We start from the raw sequence: 24,857 nt of genomic DNA on the forward strand, positions 1-24,857 counted from the left end.
TAACTATGGATAAAATGCAGAAGGTAAAAAGAACTATTTTCATGAAGCCTGTACCTCCTAATGTGTTTTATACCAGTTGTGTTTCTTTAGGATATTTTAATTATACTCCTATATAAGTATATTTTTCAGTTCTTCTGAACAGCTGCTTCATCCAGTTTATGGTGTGAAATATTGAAAGATCACGGTAATATCTCATTGTAAATAACTGGTGGATAGCTAAAAATATTTTTATCTATACCATATACATACCTGGGTTCATCTGATAGTACACTATCCCTCCCTATATAATTTCTACATATTTTTTTCAAAATGTCTGATTATCCTAGTGAACACCAAGACCTCAGCATGGTGCCTTCATACCAGCTGTAAAAAGATGCCTCAGCTGTAAAAGGCTGTATAGATGAGACAGTGTGTTGGAGGAAGGCATGATCTCCACAGCAATATATAGAAACATGAGATGCAGGACAATGGTAGCCTTGTTTTTTGGACTTGGGTATAGCTTATGTGGAACACAGAAATATTCCAGAGTTCACAAATCCCCTTCAACGCTTAACATTTTTTCACATTTACACTCTGAATAGTCTTGTCCTTTTGCTGGTTAGGACTGTTCATCTGGACCCCTGTTCATATTCTCCTCTCTAGTCTCTGGGTTCTAGGATTATTCCCTCTGCCATCCAGTCTCTTTTGTCTGTTCCATTCAGCGGTGCTTCTTCTCCTTTACTGTCTCTCCTTTTGAGTATTTCCCCTCTTAATAGATTTTAATCCCTACTCCTAGGCATTCATGAGCCACCTTTCTCTTCCCCCGATAGTCCTTGATTTCTCTCACTCTTTTTTAACCTGCTTCCTTTCTTTCTTAATAGGAATCTACACAAAGCTGCTTCCAGAATGGCCTGATTGTAACTACCAGGAAAACTTGTACTTGAAATACTTTCAGATTTAGTGCTGCAGTCCAAAGACCTCATACCTGTTTTCCAGATACCTTCAATACTTCTGTTAAGAACAAGCAGAGCAAACTTTTATGAAAGAAAGGAACACCAATATATTTTTCTACACTGGTTCCACAGTCAGCAAAACCTGATACACTTCTTATAATGTTCACTGAAGTTCTTCAGAGGTACTGGCAGCCAGCCACTGGGGAACGTTAAATGTCTGTGGACCACACTGTTTTCAGGATCAGTTTTCAAAGAGGTTGCACACAACTATCATTTCCAGAAAAGAGCTAGCAGACATATTCTCTGGTAAATGAGACAGTCTTGACTAGGATTTTAAAAAGCAGGAAATTACCCTTCAAGTGACAGCACCTTAATGTGAAAAAACCCCCATATCTGTGACAGTTTTAACAATTCAGCACTTTGCCATTGCCAGCATGTTTTTTATATTGCCAGGACACTTCTTGTCCTCTACTGTTGGCTTTAAAGGATTTTAATCCTGAAATTTTAAACACTAAATTAGAAAGGTAAACTGTACCTTCATCAACAATTCCATTTGTTTCAGTAAACAAGATAATGGGAATGTTACAGCATCTGAGACAGAAAGTCACTCAGGATGAGGATGCCAGTGAGCCTAAATGACCCAGTGGGGTCAGTCTCAACATCTCCTGACTTTATTTATTTCCTTGCTGTTGATCCAAATTATATCCTCTAAACAAGTTCTACTTTTGATCAGTCACTTCCCACCAGCATCAAAGCTGAACTTCACAGAAGAGGCATGTAACTTGAAGCTACAGTTTGGATCCTTGTTTTAAAGGATCCAACTGTGCAATCCTCTGTTTGTGCAGATGTGCTTTTCTTCTCAGCTGCTCACTCATTTCCCCAGATATAATGAAATGTCCAAGTTGCCCAATAAGTCCTCTGATATAATGTTATTTTATGGAAGTTTGTATACGAAAAGCCAGCAGCTTCTAACCTTCCAAACTGACTAATTTCCAGTCCCTTTCTTTATAGGCAGGGGTGTTTGTCATTGCTCCCCACTGTTCTGTTCAGGGGTGTTGCCGAGCTAGTTTATAGTAATGCCATATTTTGGAAGACAGTTGTATAGGTCCCTCTTCATCCCATAAAGTTTTTGCAAAGAAGGCTCCATTATTCCCATTCCAGCCATGCCTAGAAACAGGTGCATGCAAAATCAGACTTTTCTGATTTCTTCTCATTGGGGTATCTGCTGGCCATGCTTATGAACTACATTCAATGCCAAAGAGCCACCAGTGCTTCCAGGGCAGTAACATCAGAATTCTGGGTTCGCTTCAGGAGAGGCATATCTAGCATCCTGTTAAACAAGTCCTGTGGCCAGGTGAAGAACAGCTGCCTGTTTGCCTGGGAAAGGAGAGCACTTCATCCTGACAGTAACTGGGCACACTCAAAGTGGAAAAGCTGCTGGGGCATGGCCTGGGGCAGCGGGGGGGAGACAGTAAGTGAGAAACTGTGTAGACCAGAAGATTCCTGTGAGAAGGGGATTCACCTGCTGCAGGGAGCAGTGCCAGAATGACCTGTGATGGGTAGAGGGCAGCATTTAAAAATGCGAGGTAGGAGAGGACATGTTCAGTGGGTCCTGCAAACCAGGTAACTACAGTGATCTTACAGACAAGTTCTAGAGTAATCCTGTGACTAGAAAACCCAATTATAGTTGAGCAGATATGGAGTGTCCAGGAGCAAAACACAGCAGAGCAGTGTTTTCTATTATTGCAGATTTACATTTTTCTGGTTTGTTATTTATATAGCTAACAATATACAGTTCTAATGATGTACAACCTATCTTAAAATAAAAGGCAGATGTGGCATGGAAGGGCCTCAGGTCCTTCTCCCATTTCTGACTGGCACAGTTCAATATTGTGTTTTCTTATTTTCTATATCCATGAAGATGTTCTGTGGCTTACTGAAAAGATAAGACTGTAAGAGTCAAAGAGGATTTGTCAATCACCAGAAGAGCCATCTTGTCCTTCCCTTAATGAACCAGTACCCCAGGAATTCTGAGCTGCTGCGTATGTAACAATATTCAAGGTAATTCCATTGCATTACTAAACTCACAAACATGAAGAAATTGTTTTTAGAATTAATAATAAATTCCAGACCTTTTTTGTGCAGTCAGCCTCTCACCATTCATTCTGTAATACAATGATAAAAGAAGGAAATGAGAAATGGAAAATCTGGCACTGAAAGACAAGCTCACAGCGGAATGAAAAGGAAGTATCTCTATATACTGATCATTGAAGGGGCATATTATAGGAAAGCAGTGTCAAAAATCTACTCCCTGAATTCATATCTGAGGATAAAGGAGTTTTCAGCTTATATTTTTTCTAATAGCACAAGATGTGAACTAATTTATTTAATCATAAAACTGCAAATGCATTTTGTAAAAATTTTTAAATCATCATGTGTTTATCTGATTTCATTTTTACAGCGAAGTAACTCTGTCTCCTTTACTATGGCCTTCTTTTAGATCTTGATCACTGTTGAAGAAAAGAGAAGCAAACTGTATTTCAGTTTAAAAGCCTTTGTCATCAGTAATAGAAGACTTCAGCAGTAATAGAAGACTACAATAGAAGGCTTCAATCTAACACCCAGATTTGGTCTACTCCTAACACTGTGTCAGCTCTAAGCCTTATTGCCCTTGGACAGCCAACTTGATCACAGGAATACAAAAATTGATAGTTTGGGGGTTTTGTTATAGTTGGTTCTTTTCTCCATCTTGTCATTGAACAGACTATAGGAAGAAAAAAATAATTCCATCTATTTCTGCTCACTCTAATAAAGCACACTTGACCTTAGGAGAGATGTACTGGCACAAATAACCACAGTAAGTAATTTCAGCAGAAATTAAGTCATTGGAAGAGTTCCTTGTGAACAGGACATGTTGTGATACGTTCACTCCAGAGAGTGAACAGTGGAGCTACACAAAGATTTAATGTGGCCAAGGACAAGAAACTTGATCATGCCAAGAGGAACAGCATTTACTATGTCAATACATACATCAGTCATCAGTACAGGAACCTGATACAGCAAACAAATGCAGCTGGACTGTATAATTCCTTGAAAAATGAACAGCTCATCTGTATGGGTAAACCAAAACCATCAAAGGTCAAGGAGCATTCCACAGAAGCAGTTATGCAAAAGGAACAAACTGTACCCACCTTATGAGCAGGCACAGAAACACGCACTGGGACATTTCCCAAAGTGTAGGGGAAAAACGAGCAGAAAGAAGGCAGCAAAGCATAATCAGGCCTTAAGCTCTCCCCTAAGGATGGTGCAAAGAAAAGATTTCCAATGACTTGTCCTTCCTCTTGGTTGGTGCGATTCAGGCTGCCCAAGATTGAACAAATGACCCCCATTTAGAGAAGAGTGAAACTATGAGGAAAAAGAGGTACTAATAAAGCCTATGCTTTATGGGCTTTACCACAGGAGACAGCTGGGATGCTCTAGGGCATTACAACTAATTCACTAAGTTGTTGAGCCATATTAGCTCAGGACTAAGCCTTTCACACTTAGTCTTCCTGATTAAAATAGACTTACTACTAAATCACATTTCCAAGATTTCAATATTTGTCATGAAGCTTTCAACCACACATGTTATTTTTACAGTCTTGTAAAGATTGAGATTTTGAGTGATATGCCAATAAACTGTGAAGCCTTGTTATTTGTATATGGCAGCTTTGCCCAAATGACACAGGTTTCATTATGTGCACAGAGAAGATGCAAAAATGCACGATCAGAATTCTTTTCTTCGTTTATCTGAGATTAACTTACATGAGAGGTGTTGCTAAAGTCGGTTCTGTGAAGGAAGCAGCCCGGACCAGTCCTAGAGGTTTTAAACTTGCAGCCTAAGGAAGTGTCTGAGTAATAGCATCTGCTCATAAAGATATTTTGCCATTGTGAATAATCTCAAGCATTACAAATCCCATAGTAATATTTAATGTTCTGCTTTGCAGTGGCTGTTAAAAATTGCATCTTATTACTGATCTCTAGATTGTCTAGCTTTAATTTTCAAGTATTATCTGGCATCATAAGTGTATCTGTGACTAAAAAGAGCCACCTCTTCTGCAGGCAGTTTCTTTTAGGTTAGCAGCAGCTGTTTCTTGTTCTTTGCATCAAGAAGTAAACAGGTAGAACTAAGTTATTATCAATTAAAGTTATTATCAAAGGAAGGTATAGTTTTCTATTCAAAAATCTTTCTGTTATTATACTAATTATTTTTGTTATTACACTAAAAAGAAACAGCTAAACTCTCCATTTATTGCTCATTGTTTCTAAAAGTGACACCGGATAGTGACTAAAAACAATTGGGATAATTGAGTACTTAGAGAAAGTAAAACAATTGGAAGAGATCATGTTTTTTTCTGATTCTGTGACTCAGATCAGTTCATCTGTCTAGCCAGGAAAGAGACTGAAGGTATTACAAAACATAATGCTTTGTTCTTTTTCCTTTTACTTTTTGGCTGGAAGGACTACAATTATTTCTCTTGTAATAACTAGCATTAATTGTACATCTAGTGCAGTAGTGAAATGTTTTAAATATATGGTGATACCATCCTCTGATCTATGGTGAGTCAACTCTAGGAGCTAATCTAGTAGAAAATTACTATTTTATATTATCAGTTTTCTGGCAGTTTATCTGTCGGAATTGTTACACCTAATGTTTATGTCAAAACATGTAAGTAAATAGGGCTGTGGCAAAAGTAAATTAACTTGGCTGAAGTCATTCTGGAGTTTCATACAGTCTGGAGTTTCACTGTAGGAGTGATCTGATTCTAACATCTGCAAATGAAAGCATCTCTTATGAACCTATTTACTCTGTGCAACAAGAATGCCCTTGCAGATAACAATGATTTATGGTCTAGGTCCTTTCCAAGCAGGACAGAGCCAGAAAACAGCTAGAGATGTGTGAGTTAACTCTAACTTTACTTCTTAGTGTACTTGTGGCAATGATATAGAAACTAAAGAAACACAGCATATTGGGAAAATTCAGAACTTTAGAGTAAAGCTAGGTCAAAATTACTCTCATGGCCTCAGGGGTGAAAAGAAACATTCAGCTTTGCAGTGGCAGAACAGAAGATTCCAAGAATGAATTGGTGAGGGGCTAGCAAAGCCTGAACAGTCTTGGTTTAGTAAATGGGGTTTTTGGGGCATGCTAGGGGTTGTCACCGAGGTGACAATGGTTGACAGAGTTTCTCCAGGAGAAGGAGGTTCAGATGTTGCCTTAGACTCACAATGAGCAGTGTAACTGGAGGTGGCTGTGGTCTTGTGACTGAATAGGGATTCCCCCCGCTACCTTGCTGCCTCCCAGCATTTTCCTCATCCTCTTCCTCCTCTCCAGACCTCATTACAGGACCATCCCCCTGCCCAGACTGCTGTCTTATCCTCCCCCACCATCTGGCTCCTCTAGAACTTCACTCCTTGGTGCCCCACGCCTGGCTCAGCTCTGCTGTCTTTCCTCCTCTGGCTCCTTCCACCACTAACAGCATGTGAGACACCAAGGGAAGCAAGGAACTCTTCCAGCAGCATTAAAACTTGGGATTCTATTAAAAATGGCTCTGCATGCAGCCTACAGTGCAACCAGCTCAGGGAAGGGTCGTGCAACCAGCTCAGGGAAGTGTCATACAACTCCAGCAGGAGAACAGGAGGCACAGTGCAGGCCCTGGGTCCCTCTTGCACCTCCTCCAAAGCCCTCACTGGGCTCTCCTTCTCCCTTTCAGAGCCTCCTGTCCCCATGCGCCACATGTCAATAGCTGCTCAGCCCGGTGAAAGACCCAGGGACAGAGAACAGAACTGGGGCAGTTGGGTTTAGTGCCCTTTTGTTTACAGCATTCTGTTCTAGTTTCTAAAAGCTCTGAATGCCTGAGCCAGAGGAATTCTTGCAGCCCAAAGGAGCCTTTCTAAGCTTCACAGAGAGAGGATAGCCCCAACACAAATAACAGAAAAACAGAGAAACCCAAAAACAAGCTTGACTGGCATTGGCTTTATACTGACCCAGTTTGGATTTCTGCCCAAAATATCCAGTAAAGAAAATTTCATAAAATCTTTATGCACAGGATTTTTATGTCATGTCAGACTGGGCTTTGACCCAAACTAAACAAAATACTTGCTACACAGCATTTGTACATCCCACATCCATTAATCTAGAACATTTATAGAACAGATCAAAGTAGTGGAGCACTACAAGTGCTTAAAGCAATTGGTTTTTAACTGCCCCACTTAATATCCATCTGTTCACTCACAGGTAAATAGACCTATCTCTTTTACTAAAATTCTCAGTGTTTTGATTTAAACATATTTTAGTATTTTTCCCTATATGTTTATATTATGCATTAAGCATAATACCTTATGTATTAGCAGCAGTAATTACAAGTGTTTGAGACAGCTGGAAGAGAAATAATGGAAGAGAAATAATGGCCTATGTTTTATTAACAAGAACTTCAAAGGACTACACAACTACAGACCCATTTTAAAAACCTAGAGACATTTTAAATTTAAAATATTGAATTTAATTTTCAGCTCATGTGAAGTTTTATAACTGCAGAATAAAATGGAACTAAAATGAATTGATTTCATCTAAGGATCAAGATGATAATGATATGGGGAAATAACCATCTGTGAATTTAGATTTTATGTAATCTTTTTATTCTGGTGATGTTTTGAAATTGGGGAAGTTTTTTGTTTTTAATTTGAAACTTCAAAATCTTGAAATATCTTTGCATACTCTGCTTGTATGTTACAGAATTCTGCAAGAAACTAAAAGGTCCTTATTTAAATGAAGACGTGTTTGCGTATTTCTGAAGAAATTGTGCGATCTTCACATTTTAGAAGGCCATATGTCAAACTGACAGTTCTTCTGTTTGGAGATGTAACTTCACTGATCTGACCATCCCTATGACATCATTTTCAGGAGTGACCACTACAGGAAAGTAAATTATTCTCTTCAGTTTGGTCTTGGAAAGCTAACCCCAGAGGAAGCACTCAGAGCTCACAGGCAGTATCATCATTGCCTTTGTATAATTCATGCAGTCACACCCTTTACACTTCATGTAAGAATCTGTTTTCTAATTCTAAACAAAAGAATATGAGGATCAGCATATTCCTTCAGCAATATTACTGTTTTTAAATGGAAAAATCATAAAGTTGGTATATCTATTCTAAGGGCTCAGAATTTTTAATTAGAGGAAAAATCAGTATTACAGGGATATTAACCCCTCTCAACAAGCCTCCTTCTCCCAATATCCCAGTAGAGTTTCCAAAAAGATATCTTGATGTTTTTAATTTAAATATTTGAAGAGCTTTGTCTTTTTGCCACATTAATTCGCTGAAATAACGTTGTCCAGTGTAAGCTGCAGGGTCACAGGTTCAGTAGCTGAGGAGTTTTTTGTGCAGTTGCTAAATCCCCTGGTTTTGTTTCCTCTGCCCTGAGCCCACTGTGCTCATTAGACAGTAGCTGCATGTGACCTGCCATGCTGAACCCCAGTCCACTTAGCATTTGTAGTCATATCCACAGCCCCATTTCTATTTCACTTCTCTTTTTAGTACTATCCCTCTTTCTTAGTATTTTCCAAGACTGAGGAGTCCATGAAAGTTTGTCTTCTATGTCTCTCCTTATCATTAGACAATGAAACATACCAGTTACAGTACAGTATTCACCACTTACAGTGGAGTATTCTGTCTATAACAAGTGCCCTTATAGCAGACTGCATCTTGCAGCAAGTATGCATAAGATGCTTGAAAAACAATTTCAGTATTTCCACAGTGCTTTTCATAGCAGTAACTAGAATCATTTGACAGCATTAGTAAAGAAATATTCTAGCATGTGCTCCTCACTGCCTGAAATGAAGAACTTCAGGGTTAAACCAATTTCCCTGCAAAAGGACCACACTCACGGTGTCACGTCATCACAAGCAAAGCAAGAACTCTTTTCCGTGCAAACTTCCTGAAACTTCTTGCAGTTGCTCTCTTTCCCTCATTTCTGAAGTGATGTAATATTTACAATGATGGCAGATTGCAAACTGCATATTCTAAGACTAAAGAGTCCGTTTTAGTTTCAAATGCTTTCATGTCATGTTCTGTCTACTCTCCAGGTATTTTCTATGGACACTCCCCAGAACAGCCAAGAGAGTAACAATAAATACTTCTCTAAGACAAATGCAACTCTAGCAATATAGTATCTTTTTGTATTTTACCTGAATAAGTCCCTTCTTGGCTGTAGACACAATTCAGCCATTTCATAAAGATATATGTATTTGAATTCTGACACTGAAAACTTCAGACCAAACTTCTGAATTCTTCTTACACTCTTTTCTACATGCCTTACATGTCTAGCCAAGTTTGTGGATTTGCACACTAAGAATAGCAATCATAACTCACTCTCGGTCTACCCTGCCTTACATTACAAAATCAATATTACAGTACCAGCCAGTGAATTAAACAGATGTGTGTATTTAGATTAATTAGCATTCAATTTCAGCCTAAATTATGGGGATTCTCTCTTTCATCTTCCTGCACAACCATTAAAATTAAGTTGCGCTATGCTAGAGAGACCATCCAAAGCACAGGTGTGTTCTATCTCCACTGACTGAAAACAGTCAGTGAAGAAGTTAAACAGGAAGTCCTAATCTCAGTACTTAAAGTTAAAAGTATAACGACAAACCACATGAACATTTTCTTATCCTCATGGCTGTGGTACATTCAGTATTGTTACTCATCTCTGTCCTGATCCACTTCATTTTAAACACAAATTCATTCTCCATTTTTCATTCACAGTAGCCACTCTATTTCAACAGCAATTAAGATACCCAAATCAGATTGAAAAGGGTCACAGAGTTTTATATGTTCAGTATCTTGTAGTTACCTTGTCAGAAACACTGGCTTTTAACTCCAGAAATGTTGTTCTAGATGTAGTTAATATATAGTAAACAAGGTAAAAAAAAAGTTATGACAAAGCAATCTAATATACCTCACTTCTTTTTAACAGTTTTAGCAAACCTATTTGGCTTCACCATGTCAACATAAAATAGTAAAGTGACAAGTACTGGTAACTAAGTCCTACTTTAATCTTTTGTAAGGTCTTACAGTAGGTGGAAAAAATGTAAAAAACCCCACCTGTAAAAATAAACAAACAAATATAATCACCAACAGACATTTAATTAATCCTGCCCCACAAAATGCCCAGTCTTTTGGCATAAAAGAGGGCCTTGTTGGAAATAAGCTGTAGGATGAAAAAACCCCAGGATGCTCACTAATCCCAGACTCTAAAGCCCTCAGACTGTTCCAGTCTGGATGAGATATATGTGACGCTGTGATGTATGAGAAGAGTTATTTCCTACTGAGAATTATTAGTGGCTTTCTGCAAGTCATCATCCACATTAATGTCAGGATTGCTGAAGGTTCCACAAGTGCTAAAAGGAGCTCATAATTTGACCAGGGGATCAGAGATCCCAGCTGACAGAAAAACCTCAGAGAGCTTACCTTGTTTAAAAGTGGAAACTCCCCAACGATGGTCTCTGTGCCACGTGCACAGAGACAAAACAAAGACAAGCTTAAAAAAAGTTATTCAGGTCTAAACCAAGTTTGAGTACAAGAACCTATGAGTACAAGGTGAGTACCAGTACTCTTAGGCTGATTCTCAAAGGAATTAAGTAACTATTAGTCACACTTTAGAAGAGTCCTATAGAAGAGCCCAAACAAACAAAAAACCCACCCAAATCCAAACAAAACGTTCCTCAAATAATTAAGCATTTTATGAAAGTTTACATGATTTGGTATCTGCAATAGTCTCAAATTCCCACAGCTTTGTGTTCCAACTTTTCTTTGCTATACATCCCAGCATACTAACTTTGTAAAACTGCATATTCATCACGAGCTTATAGTCTTAGCAAGCATACTTACTGCTACCTTTTGTCAGAGCTTTTAGGGAAAGTATACATAGGATTAAAATGGTATTACGAATCAAGGGGAAAGTTGTGTTATAAAAAAATCTCATTTGTTAGACTTCCAATATGTGCCTTTAAAGTGTTACATTTAGTAAACTTAAGTGGCTGTGATCAGAATTAGACTGTGCTGAAGAATAGTGAAGATACTTGAAGCTGGAAGGTAACTCATGAAGTACTGCACACAAAGGCAACATTCGGAATGAAAGCAACAGCAGAATTACATGAAGTACCTTATTGTTAAAATTAGTCAAGTTTTGAATTGCTGCCAGAATGCCTGTTTCAGGACAAGTTTCACTTAATTCATTTTTACCAGCCTTAGCTGTAATTCCAGTGTTTCAGCAGTCATTGGATTCACTGGTTTTCTCTTTATCTATCTTTATCAGGCTCTCTCAGGTACTCCAAAGAAAGGTGAGATACTTAGATATTCCATTTTTTTACTTGCTACTTGATTATTTGGTACATAAGCAGGTGTGACTGCTTATGTTTACATACCAGGATGAAGCTAATTAATAGTATCTACTGTTGTTAATCTGAGTTACCAGACAGTACTAGTTATAGACAATGTATAAGAATACCAATTAAAAGATAGACTTTTTAAGTCACAATATGGCTGTATCTCCTGCTCCCACCCTCATCCCAGTGGAAAAATCCTTCTGAGGAAGGGCACACACATAACCAACTACAGCAATAGCAATATGTACAAGAAAAAAATAAATAACAATACAGAGAAAATCATACCACTGATGGAGATCAGTGCCAAAGCAAGCAACAAAACACATAATTCTGAAGAAAGAGATGCAAAGACATGCTGAGAGCTGCATGACAAACAAACCACCAGGGAATAAAATCTAGAAGGAACCTAAGTTAACAAACTGCAGCCAGGCATTTTAGGCTAGACTGTACAATTTACATAGAGGCCTGTGTTGAGGGTGTGACTTAGGTGCACTTTATCAAGCACCTGTTACCACACCATCAGCTGCATAGTCTTTTTGAGGCTCTGAAACTGACTGAAACTAAACTATGAAGCCCTTACTTCTCATCCTGTCCCCCAAGGTGTGGGAAGCTGGGGTACTTGGATTTGACAAGCCTTAGTCTGTCCTGGAGTACTTTATTGTTTGTTCACTGGGAAAAAAAATGTTCTTCAGTTCCGTGCTTTGCTTTGTGACACGTCCTTGTGCAGTCATGAAGCCAAAGTGGAGAGAGACTGGCTCTGTGTACCCACCCATACTTATCTCTGGAGTGTCTGTTGCAAGTTTTACTGAAGGGCAAGGTAGTACCTCTGAGCAGATGCAGCAGACACACGTCATTAAGCAATAAATGCTACCTTGATCACTTTCTTTATTAGTGCCAAGAGCTTTAATCTCTTCAGGGGAATGTGTGTTTTATTACAGCAGTACACACCCAGAAGTGTCTCACTGGAGTTATGAATCCAAACCAGTATTACATTAAGTAAATACAATTTCTCTGTTTTACTAAGATGAAACATTTCCTATTGGTCTATTTGTCTTGCTGCACTAGTGAGACACAATCTCACTGTTTTGTCATACTGCTTTAGTATTTTATCCCAGGTGATCAGGAATTCCTTGGGCTTCAGCCTGCTTTGGTCTCATGGGTCAATTGTCTGTGTCTTACTACAGATAAACAATTTCTGTTAGAGTGATGAAAATTTTTGTTTTCAATTTTATCAGCAAGTCTGAAACTTTTATCTGCCAAGTCTGGAACTACAAATGTCACTCAGGAAGCAAATTACCCTAGATAACATTTAGATTTATCAGAAGTAATCAAAAGCCTTATAACTTATTAGCTGAAGCTATTTCCTAATATTGTGAAATTTTTGAAGTCACCATTGGATTTAAGTTTGTGTCATTTTACTCAGTGAAGAAAGAAAACTTGTACTGACATGACTGAACCCTAACTTTTTAACAGTGTATTGAGGGTGAGGAGACTGCTAGTGGATATTATAGGATAGGCATTCTTTACAAAAATAAAAACCCAACCAAACAAGAAAAAAACAACAAACCATTAAGTGCAGTGCAGAACTGGAGCTAAGAAAATTTACCAGTGATATGCAGTCCTACAGAACGCAACAGCGATAGGAATCCTGAGAAAGAGCAGTCAGCAACAGCTAGGTCAGATCCATCATTCCATTTGCACACATGCTGCTCCCTTCACAGCTTCTGCAGTTTGTATGTCATGCCTTAAGATTCCTAGAAAATCTACAAGATCAAGTGCTCAGCAAGGGATAACATGATGCACATTTTAACACAAGTCTTACTTCCTCTAAAGGCTTGCTATAATTGCAAAAACTGTCCCTGCCGTTTTCATATAATATTAAAAACATGTAAGAATTAATTATTTGAGCAGATTGTATTCTGAAATTGCACATTTCTTAGTTTATTTTTTTAAATAAGGGGGTCACATTCCTTAGTTAAAATTCCCAGTGATGTTATTAGCTGATTTTCTTTGGGGTTTTTTTGGTCTCTTTTTTGAAGTTTGTTATTCAAAACTGTATGCTAAAATAATAGCATTATTATTTTAGGGTTGAGTTTTACAAGTCATATTACATAAAGATTTTCAAGCTCTTATACATTAATAGACTTAGTTCAGTGATTTAAAAACAAAATTTGTCTCAAGATCAAGAATTCTTAGCAAAAGAACTTCTGAATAAGAGCTTCTGGTTTCTCTGTATCCCTTGTACGGACCTGTCCTTGTACCCCTGACCTAAGCTCAGTATCCCTGAGTCATAAGCTCAGCTTCCAGGTTTTGGAGGCCCTGTGCTAATAACACTGTTAATTGAGCATAAGTCTGAAAGTCTGGAGAAGAGTGCAAGACCAAAAGCAGTGGGATAAATACAGTGACGTGAACCGTATCACTAAAAGCATTTTCTTTTTATCAAATCAGAATTCAAGCAAGGTGAGGGAAGTTCTTAGCTGTGTATTCACAGTGCTACTAAAAGGAGAATGACTAGTTTGGTCTTGGCAGTCTTCAGCTAAATATATTGATCACACATGTGTACAATGTCACTTTTGGATGTATTTCTGGGAATACATGCCTTTGAATTTTATCAGTTTATTTTTATGTTTGGAAATACCCATATAAAGCAAGATGTTATTAATGGGAAGGTACTCTTTTTTGTCCTTTAAAAACTGCCTTTTTAAGAAAAGAAAACAAGGACTACTAATAGTAAACAGAAGTAAAAATAAGGAAGGAATAAAATCATGCTGCAAAAAAATGACTGCCACCAATACAACACATATGAAAAAATTCCTATGACTTCATGTCTTGCTTCTATTCCTCTTCATAGAAAAGCAAAAAATAAAATAGTTCAAGCTGAATCAGCTAGATACACTTTTTTACTAATTTTCACAGGCATTACTAAAACGAGGCCCATTTCTTTTATGTCTCACTGCTTGTAGAGCCATTTATACATTAAAAAGCAGGTGATGACACCACAGAATCAAAATTGTAAATTTCACAATCAAAACTTAGTAATAGGCTGTTTGCATATGCACTACTGTTTCTAAGAGTGTGCTGATTACAAGAGGGAATGGTAACAAGCATAGCATAAGTCAGGTTAAATTAGGATCCAGTATTGCATTAAGGTACAACAAAGAGTGTCTTAATGTGCAGAAAAGCTACAATTTCCAAACTTCCCTTTTTCTGATGTCACATCCTCTTCTTCAGAAATCCTTTCTGTCTCTCATGTACTTTTCACCTTCTGCTGCACTTGAGGAAGTATATCAAGCAGCTCCAAAAAAGGCACAAAAAGGAAAAATTCACTTGGCCTCAAATAGAGACCAAATGAAAAGCAGAAAACATCTGAATTTTGAAACAAAACCCTCTTACACAGTTCTGGTACTGATTACTGGTGCTGGCTACAGTCTGAGAAGAGTAAAGCAAGTTCATTTGGTTCTTCAAATATATAAAAATATGTGCTGTAGAATTTCAGAGTATCAATATCAGAATATTTGAAATGGATATTTTGCACAAAGCTCCTCTGTCAAGCTGAAAGTGATACTTAGCAATATCTCAGTGCAATCTATGTTAGTATAGGTACCCACTTGGGAAACAAAAAAGAGCTGGTCCTTGGGTCTATCCCAAAGTAAATTCAGTCTCATAATAAAGCCCATATTAACTGAGAATGACAGTTTCCTCCCATTTCACTTGTAGCAGCGCATCCTTACTGGTAGTAGCAAACATGAAAAGGTACAGGCAGGTTTGTGTATTTTTATGCTGTCACAGAGACACACATGACAGCATGAGGCTTGGAAAAGCCTGCAAGACACATGCTGTGCTGTGTGGTCATACCCTGCCACCCCACAAGGGTTAGCAGTTGGGAGTGCAGCTATTTCCTGCCTGGAAATGATCACACTCTAATTTTTTAACTGCAGATATAAGCAGAGAAGTTTTGTTGGCAAATTTAAAGCAGGATTGATGCGACATCCACTGAGCTGGCTCAGAAGATAACATTAACTGATGATCCCTTGACACAGAGGAACTGGTCTTGAGAAGGAAACAAAACTTCTATATGTCTGCTTTAAGCCTGCTAACAAGGCATGCTCACACATGCAGGTCTTACACGTCTAAATCTCATACACTTTGAACCTGATTTTCCTCTCCTTTCTATCATCAAATTAAATCCATAAAGCTTAAACTACTATACAGACAGTGTAAACAAGATTAGAATATGTGTCCTTTTAACAGAGTTGCACAACTACATGAAGATTACAAATAAATGCAAATTAATGAGAACTAAATTATCTAAATGTTCCAGGTTCTACAGGTTCAGACTTGTTATGAACTACATACCATCAAATTATAAATCTAGGTTGCAATTGAAAAATCTTCTGACAACTTCTCTCAGATCTAGAGAGAATTAATGCTTCTTTAGTAACACAAGGCAGTTTTTGATCTTCTTCAGTAGTAAACACTTCAGCATTCAGACAGCTGTGTAAAGGAAAATCTCTGAACCTGAAGGTAGACACAAGCAACTGACTTTTATTTGCTGTTTTTCTTCTGGAAGCATGGTTGAAGCAAAATTAGTAAAGGGTTGGGTCACTCATCTTCAAATCAAAGACACTTGAAAGAAAACAAAAAAAGGACCATTATACATTGCAGAATACTTCCAAGACTGAAGACAAAAATATTTACAAAGTTGGAGTTGGGTCTCTGGGTATATCCAGATCAAATATATTTTTTCAATTAAAATATGTCATTAAGGGAAAATGAAGCCTCTGAACAGACAAATATTTTGACTATAAAGCTGGATTTATGATGAAATTTTTTGTAATTCAATTAAACCTGTATAATTTTCTTGGTCAAAGGATTTCTGTGTAGTTCTCTGCATACTTCAGCCATATTGCTGTTATAGGTCAGTTCACTTATCTGGCACAAGTAAGCTATACAGAAAAAAAAGAGCTTAAAAACATATGTAATAAATACATATTTGGCGTATTTTTTCCTGTAATAATTATCCCTGTCTCTGAAAGCAAGTGCTTATAAAATATTTCACCGGGGACTACTCTTCTGAAGGATAAATGAAGTTAAAGATACAAAAACAACCTAATGTTAACAATATCTCCATTGCACTTAACAGTCTCTGTTACTTGCCCCTTTGCTACTGACAGAGAGAGGATTGCTAGGGTTGGTGGAACAAAGGAGATGGAGAACCTAGATGGGTAAAGGCAATTAAACCCCACAACTAATAGGGGAATTAATTGCTGGGCAACAGCTACAGAAACATGTGGAAAACATGCTGTATTTGCCAAGTGATCAAGACAAAATATAGAGCTGTTATGAACACTAACTGGAGTGACAGTTTAACTTATGAGCATTTTTAGCTGCAATTTTCCTTCTTAAAAACAGAGTTTTCCTTCAGAATTAAATAACATCAAGCTATGAATGGAAGTTACAGGACACAGTGAAGGGGGAGATTGCAAAAGAGATTAATGAAGGCTGTTCCCCTGCCCGCCTCTCTCAAATGGGAGTCTACCCTTCTGACTGCTGGCAAAATATCCAAAGAGGCAGAACAAAACTTGCCTGTTTCTTTCCTGGCAGCAAGAAAATATTCCTGTTCCCCTGCATACTTCTGTTAGTTTCTTTTGACTTTAAATTTCTCCTGTGTCACCAAGGCTTAGTCAAAAAAAAGTGTCTGACCCCATTCTTCCTTTCTTGTAGTATATAAAGGCCTTTGTGAGTCTAGGGTTTTTTGTTTCTCAGATTCCTGGTTCAAGTGAATCACCAAGCAATGCATTAGTCAATTCATTGGCAAAGCAGGCCATATTTATATTCTGTAAGTGTCTGAGTTCCAGTTCTTAGGGCTCCCTCCTTTCTTTCCCAGAAAATGGAAGTAGCATAACCTTTATCATAAAAAGGTTTAGGAATTAGCACAATCAATGAAAGAAAATTCTCAGTGCATGCTGAATTCAAAAATCTTGCTAAGAATCAAAACTGTTAGCTATGTATTTTGCACGCCACTACACATGACTTCCCAATTAATTTATTCGGTCTTTTCAAACAAGTAACAAAGAATGAACACTGAACTTTGAACAAGTTTGGGATTTGGACGAGAATCTATGAAGTATTCAGAAATATTGAAGCCAGAAGAACAGAAGAATTGGATACAAGCTTTCAGATTCTGGGGACATAGCTTTGGACTCAAGACGAGATAGGAAAGTCTGGATTTAAGCAGAATTGTGCAGTAAGAGTTTAAAGATTGTATTAAAAGAGTTTGGAAGCTGAAATTCAGCCAATTCTGGCCTCTCACACTAGAATTCTGCCTCCCCCACTGAATGTCTGTCTCTGCCTGGCCGTGCTACATGTTTGAAAAGGTAACACCTCAAGTTCAAATTCCTCCTGAGATTCTAAAATTCCAAGGTGATACAATCTCAGCTCAAGCCTCTGCTCTTTGTCAAGAGGTGCCTAAGTCAAGCCTGCTTCTCAGAGTAAGAGGAGAGAGGGAGGAAAGCATCCTGTGAAACATCTGAAAAATGCAGTTCAAGATTTTGTTTGCCTAGCCAGATTTCACATTTAATTGAAATACTTTGCAGATCTTAAAGCTCCAACAAAGTCAGTAACAAAATAAAATATTTACTATTAATATTAATATTTAAGATTGAAATTGGGTAATCTAGATGATAATGCAGGCTTCTTTTTTTCCTACAGCATTTCAGGAAAATTTCTCAGAGCTGATCATGAAACAAAAAAAAGCAGGAAAATAGAAACACTATCAAATACTGCAACAGCAGGTCCAAAGATTTTTTACTATTCTTGGGACTGCTAATTAATCTGTTAATCTAATTAATACTGTTATCTGCCTACAGTGTTTTGCAATATTGCATAATATTGCATTTTATAAAGGAAAAGATCAGCACAGATGCTACAGATTATTTACAAACAAGGTCAAAGCTACCTATATCTAGCCAAATCTTTCCAAATCTTTCTCTGTCTTTCAAAAACTAATGTGCTGCTAGCACAGGGACTTGTGATTAAGTTGAGACCCAGTGCACACCCTAACCCTTATCAGCACAAAGGCACCTTCTATGCAGAAACTATGCAAGTTGTACAGTCAGTTTTTTCCCCTGCATCTAGGACTTGCACTAGAAAATGGGAGCTACCTCCAACAAGATTAACTTCTGCACATGCAGGTGTGGGATTCAGCAGGAAGCACACTGTACTGTATCTACCTGAGTGAATGTCAATATGTTTCTGCATTATTAGACTCAACCTTGTTCTGTTTGCTTTTCCCTTCTTGTTTCCCTCTGCCAAAAGACAAAGTGAAAACAATTGCACCGATTAACAGGGGAAGACAATCCCTGCTTTGCACACTTTTTGAACGTTATCATTACTGCTTTCCTGAGAAGTTAGAAAAGGAGACAAACAAGTCTAGTAGTCCTATTTGTGTCTCGTACATAATTTTCTGCTAAAAATAAAAGAAGAAAAAGAATGAATGAGAGGCAAGGAGGAACCTGCAGTAAAATCAGAGAATAGAAGACTGCTGAGAAGATCAGGAAACTAATACAAAGCTAATTCTCCAACTGATTTTAAAAAGATTTTTTTTTTTCTAAGGACCTAAATGAACCCTTCAAGTTTACTGCAATCCATGAAAGATCATGGGGAAAAGTGTGAACCTAGAGAACAGGACTGTGTTTTGTAAGAAAGAATGAGTAGAGAACTTTAATCTAATATGAATTTTTGTTTTTCTTATGTCTTAAGCTACATTATCTTATTTTAAAAGTGTATAGTTCTGATTTTTGCCTAAATGCAAGTTATCTTTGAGATTATAAACCCCTTAAAGTTCTAAAGTATGCAGCATTTGGAAAATCAATAGTACTTCACTGTTTTCACTAACCTGGGCACCTGCCACCAGCAGACATTCTCCTTACTACTGCCTCACCAAAGCAACAAGGAGCCCAGGTTTGTAACTGGAATCTTACAGGAGGATGGCTTTGACTTTCTAGATATCTAGATTGCCAAGGAGTATTTACTCCTCATTTGAAAGGTACTTTTCCTTTCCAACCACACCGTTTGGAACCAAATCTGAAGGAACCAAACTAGGAGGTGGGGGGAGGAGATACATAGTCCAAGATGTTCCTGTGGTATCAGCAGGAGTAAGTGTGGTTTAGATAATGGAGACAGATACCAGGAAACAAAAATGGGTCTGATGTTATTTTGAAGTTAAATATCACTCGGAAAGAACAAGATAACTGGACTAAAATAAAATCAGTTTTTCAAACTTAAAATCCTATACTATCTAGCTACTAATAAAATAAGCTGAAAGTACACATTCTGATAATAACTGATCAGTGTTATGAATTTGTAGTTTTTCTTTGTTCTAAGGAAAACACTCAATGTAAGAACATTTTTCCTCTATGTACTTTGCATTCTTTTCAGTTACACTCACAAAGCTCTAAGCACTGCTGATCAAACAGCTACAAGTTCAAAGGCAACAGTTTGGAATGCCAGCATTCAAGCTTTACAAGAGACCCTAACTTGACTCCTAACACATCAAAATACAAAATACAATGACACAGTTGTTTTAAAATCCTTGAGACTTTCAGAGTTCAACATTCAGCCCTTTGCTACAAACCACACAGCTTTTCTAGCTAAGTGCTGGATGTTTCTCCTCAGCCCTTCTTTCGTAACTCCTCGATCAATTCACGAAGCCACTAGAAGTGGACTCTGTGACCCTGATTTGGTGAAAGAATATATTTGGGTGCTGGCTGCGATGGGAGGATTGCTCCACACACCAGAATGTAGTGCCTTAGCACCAGTTTATGCTGTACTCATCTTGCTCTTAAACGGGCTGAGTTAAAGTTGTTCTTGCATTCAAAGACAGAGAACGTCTGTAAAAAACAGTGTAGAGATACTGAAGAAAACTGCTTCAGAACTTGTCCTTAAATCAGATCTAAGATGTTTCTTTCCCTTTATACTGAACAGATGGGAAACTGATTAGTAGTAGTAATACCCCTTCCTTTCCATGCATATTTTTTTGTCAGGGCTAAAATTTTAAGTTGTTTACACTGACTTCTACAGTTTGAGTTGACAAGTAGCCCAAAGCAGCAGAAAATATCTAGTAAGTGATATGATCTCTGCCAGTGTTTTGTTAACACTAACTCGCACCAAAGGACAGTAAGAATCAAATTCCTCTTAATCTCACATTTTACAGTGAAGTAAAATTCACTCTTTCTTGTCGTGATGATGAATTCAGCTAAAATCGTGCTGCATTAGCCTTTTAATATTTGCTTTGTTCCTTGAAAATAAAATTTCAAGTCTGTAAATTCAAATCCAGAATTATTCTCCAACAGCTAATCTGACCCATTTTTCAATTATCTTTAATCTACTGACTCCCACCTCAACAAAAAAGGCAGCATCAACAAAGTAATATAACGTCAAAGAATAGAGATGCAGGATATTAAAGAAACTCAACTTAATTTTGCTGGTTAGTACAGAACAGGGTTTTTGTTATATCAAATTTCTCCAAAAGAGAAAGCCATTTTTTATGAAGATTGAACATTACAATAGCAAAGTCAAATGGAGTGCTGTTTACCTTTTCCTCTCTCGCAGTTCCTAAGAATAGGTTTAATGGCAGTCTAGGGACCACATTTGTTCAAACTGAAGTTTTGTTTACTTTTCTCATGTAACTGCCTAACCTTCAAGGCATGCTCATATCAATTATTTTTAAAGAACACTGAATTTGACTAGCACTACCTTCACTGAGAAGTTATATATGCCACATCTAATATTAATAAGTCTGTATATTTTGACAATCTGTGAGAAAGGGGAATAAATTTTACTAGCACTTACAAATAATTGTCTAGTAAAATGGATTTATTTCAGTACTGAAATTTAAAGAGTCATAAGCTGAGACTGGATTCAATATTAATAAAAAGGAGGTTACTCTTTATGTACTTGCTTCTTATTAAATAAGTTTTATTTATTTTTATTTAATATTTATGTTACTTCTTGGGGTTTTTCAGTTTGGTCTCTTCCTCACAAACTCAGCCATGAGAAGAAAACCTAAATAAATAAGATCTGGTAGTTGCAGTTGTGCAGTTGTGTCTAACAACACTTGGGGAAAATAAATCTTAAGAGAGAGATGCATAGGGAACCACAAGATTAATTTATGTCATTAAGATATAGCAGGGTAAGCTAAATACCCCAAGAGAATACTTCACATTTGGGACAAAACACCTGGAATAAAGGGAAGACAGACTGCATCACGGTGTCAAACAACAGATTCAATCTTGTAACACTTTGGCTTGGCTAAACTAAAGCCTCTGGGCACAGAAGGAACTGACACAATTTAATGTCTCTATCTCCATAGTTTCTGTTGTGCTGCAGTGACATTTATTACTGCTTTTGTAACTGCTTGTCCTCTAGCAGGAGAGCACCACTAGTAAACAAACCCAGCTGTTCACAGCACTGCAGTAGCACCCTGGCACTCCTCACAGCACAGCTGTGCTATTGCTGTAGCCACTCGCTTTCAGAAGTCTTCCATGCACCAGATCAACCAAAGCATGGTTTAAATTTTCATTTACACAATCTTATTTACCCCAAAGCATCACTGAAGATCACAGAAATATAATGCACCAAATATGCTGGTCAAATTCTTTTTCATGTAATAGAGCTGCGAAACAAGATTTTGAAAAGGGTAACAAATGCATCACACATCATTCTGTGAGTGAGAAACAGGAACTTGGAAGTAACACCAAAGCAATGTTGACAAGGATTTTCAGAGTGGAAAAGGCTCAAAGCCTCCCTCCCTGGGATGCCTGTCCTGTCTCCCAAGCAGACATCATTTCCACACAGGATCCCAGAGCCCACCCAGACCCAAAGACTCCCACAAGATTTGCTCCTGTGCTAGTGTTTCTTTTTAACATATGCATATGATAAATGAGGAGAAATGTACATGACCAATGTGGTAACAACACAAATTTTGAAAGCAGAATATCAGAGAAACATACAAATATTTGCTTCAGGATTTCTATCAACAATAATATTGTTATTGTTCCATCCCAGTGAAGCTTTATTATTTTCTGTTAAGCTACACGTGACTTTATAAAATCACAAGGTAGCTTTAGAATTACAGAAAGATTTATGATAGTTTAGATAGTAAGAAAATCAGGGATTCACAAGGAATTCACCATACTGGAACTTTCATTGGTATGGGGATTTCAGGAATAAACACAGCAACTTTTAGGTATAAAATTGATTCTTCACTCCATGAAACTGGTTAAATGACTTTTCTCAACAAAGGGAGACTATACTAATTAAATTTCTGTGCATCAAAGAGGGACTTTAGTAATTAATTTTACAATATTACACAAGTCTTCTTAATTACAAATACTGTTTCTCAGTGGTATTTGTGAGTTTGTGTTTGCATTTATAACACAATATTTGATAAAGCAGCTCTGAAAGAGAAATGCTAAGATATTTATGGAAGCAGGTACAAGGTCACAGGTTTTTACCTAAACTTCTGGGGTTTCTAATGAAATATCATTAGTTGCATAATTGCATTATTTACCCAATCATATGGATCACTAAGACAAATTAAACAAAGATTTACATCCGAGATAAATATCAGGAGAAATTTCATTGTGAAAAAAGTTCCCAGTGATTTCAAATCCTGCTCACACAAGTAAAGTTTACGTTATTGGGTATGATGATATTGCTGACTCGTATGTTAGCATGGAGTGATTAACATTTGATAACACTACAAAATTTCAAAACATTAATAACTATTACGAAACTTTACTTACAGTCTTGCAAAACCATCAACGTAAAGAAACCAATCTGTCACTCATGTCACCTGAGGCATTCCACTTCAATAACTATATATGACAGTACAGAAAATATGATGTGGCAATTGCTTTGCTAAGCAAAGAATTACTTGTAGCTCTCTCTAAGCAAACCAGTTTAGAGACTTGGCAGGTCATACGGCAAAAATAAATACATGCATCTCTTTTAAAAAAATGGAGTTTCACAGATTTAGTTTTGCATTTCTCCTCATTTTTCCCATAATCAATTGGCTCCATAGCATACATATCAAGGAAAGAAAATCTGTAGAATCTGCTTGCATTCTGGCAAACCTTCTGAGAGGGGAGCAACCATGATTCCACCCAGGTCACCAGACTGAAGATGTCAAAGAGTGGAAGAGGTCATCTAAACTAAATTGTGCAGCCAGGCTTGTGCTCTTGCATGTCTCCCACATATTCTAAGAAGTCACAGCAAGATCCAAATATCCATCAATAGAAATGTTCCATCTATTTCAACACCGAAAAAAAAATTATTGGACTTGCTTTAAATGCCTATACTAGGAAAACTTGTACTTCACCTTAGGAATGAATTTTTTTCAGTTGATTGTAATATGAGCACAGGATGACTAAATGGCTTAGAGACACGTACAGAGACGATGCCTACACTTTGGCATTCCACTCTGGGAGCCAAATACTAAGTTTCTAGACAAATTGCCAGAATTTTTCGTCAGCAGAAGGCTCGCCTGCATGTAGCAACATATGTTAGAAATAAGGCACAATTTTTCTGTGTCAAATGAGCTGTTGAAATACCATAAAGTGGTCAGGAAATGTGACCAGAATGTCACAGTTAAGTCACTGGCTGCTGAGCAAACTTCAGAGGCATCAGCCTGTGTCAGGCTATGTGAGGTTCCCCTCCTCTCCCACGATGGTTGGTGCCTGGAGCCAGGCAGTGCTGAGCAGTTCTCATTCTGTGGTCAAATCTGCTCTTGGCCAAAGAAGATTTGAAGAAGAGCAGAGGTGGCAGCAGCAGCTCCTCGCCTTAGTGCTTCTCCCTTTCCCATCAAACCCTTGCCCTGCCAACCTGATCTGGCTACACTTGCCCCTTTGCATGCTCTCGTTTCCCTCCACCTTTCAAATTTTCCCCTCATCCTCCTTCCCTCAGAATATCTACCTTGGTAAAATGATCCTGTTTCTTCTAACCACACAGTTCCCCTCAGCTGGTAGTTAAGCTGGTTTAAACAGTGTACTCTGGCAAACTGACATCCTTCTTCCCTTGTGCTGCAGCAAGGAGAAGGACATCTAAGAGCCTAGTGTCAGTGCACATTGAAATACTTTTCTGGAAACTGGAATAAGGTTGCAGTGGTCACACTGGTTAGTCTGGACAAGGTTTGGATGGTTCCTCACCTGTCTCAAGTGTTTGAGCTCTTGACAGAAAAGGTGTGAGTAAGAAGGAATGGGCAGGGGAAGGGGATCTTGAGATTACCTGCATAAAAACTGGAAACAACCACTGACTAACTTTCCATCTTTTGTGACTGAGAGCTACATGAAATTAAGTGGAATTAAAGCCTAAAGGTGATTTTAATGTTTTATATAAGCATCTCCTTCTTTAAATGTATGAATACTGTTTCTCAAAGTCCTTTGAAAATCAACTGTGATTTTGTAAGGTCACCGTCTTGAAAAGCTAGACACACAAGATC

The 24,857-nt window shown here is 37.7% G+C and overlaps 1 long non-coding RNA gene across 1 annotated transcript; it reads right to left on the bottom strand.

Moving 5' to 3' along the window:
- Positions 1-4,716: 4,716 nt before the first annotated feature.
- Positions 4,717-24,744, bottom strand: LOC111932780 (uncharacterized). The gene is made up of 3 exons (XR_002866335.2): positions 24,332-24,744; positions 23,164-23,235; positions 4,717-15,982 (listed from the first exon to the last, which is right to left on the bottom strand). It is a non-coding gene; the product is annotated as an uncharacterized LOC111932780 (long non-coding RNA).
- Between the last annotated feature and the right edge of the window lie 113 nt (positions 24,745-24,857).

Source organism: Cyanistes caeruleus, chromosome 9 (genome assembly GCF_971803275.1).
Source record: "Cyanistes caeruleus chromosome 9, bCyaCae1.hap1.1, whole genome shotgun sequence".
Lineage (NCBI taxonomy): Eukaryota > Metazoa > Chordata > Aves > Passeriformes > Paridae > Cyanistes > Cyanistes caeruleus.